This window comes from Nicotiana attenuata, unplaced genomic scaffold (assembly GCF_001879085.1).
Source record: "Nicotiana attenuata strain UT unplaced genomic scaffold, NIATTr2, whole genome shotgun sequence".
Taxonomy (NCBI): domain Eukaryota; kingdom Viridiplantae; phylum Streptophyta; class Magnoliopsida; order Solanales; family Solanaceae; genus Nicotiana; species Nicotiana attenuata.
The window spans coordinates 58,084-58,782 of NW_017673040.1; positions in this window are offsets into that span (position 1 = coordinate 58,084).

Sequence of the window (699 nt, forward strand, 5' to 3'; positions counted from 1 at the left end):
AACAAATAGAAGCGCATATGGATTTATTTCACCTATGGGGTTAATTTCCTCTTACGAGGTTAGAAAAGAGATTTGCCTCGTCTTAAATCCCACTTTCCGGTCACAATTTCCCTCTTAAGCCCCAACTTGGTGTCGTTCAATCCGAAACTAGTCAAACAACGTGCAAACTAATTAAAAATATACTCCAATGCTTGAAATTTAACAATTTATAAAAAATTCTCAACTCTGCTCAAAACGTTATCGATGGGTCCCATATCTTGGAACCCAAAGAAACTCATAAAATCCGACAAGTCATTCCGATACGAGTTCAACGATGCCAATTTTATCAAATTCCGATAACAGTTTAACCTCGGAATCATAAATTTTCCCCCTTGAAAAGTTTTGCAAAAATCTTAATTTCTTCCATTTAAATCCAAAATAACTAATGAATATAACCGTAGAATCAAGAAGTATAATAACTTTCGGATATAGAATACTTACCCCAATCCATATGGTGAAAATCGCTTCGATCCGAGCTCCATAACTCCAAATAAGTTAGAAATGGTCGAAACCTCGAAACATAGCTTCTACCCAGGCATTTACTCTTCTTGATCGCGAAAAATGCTTCGCAATCGCGAACAACAACATTTCTCAGCCCAAAATTTGCGATCGCAATCGCGAAGAACAAATGCCCAACTCTTCCAGACATCCTCTAGTATA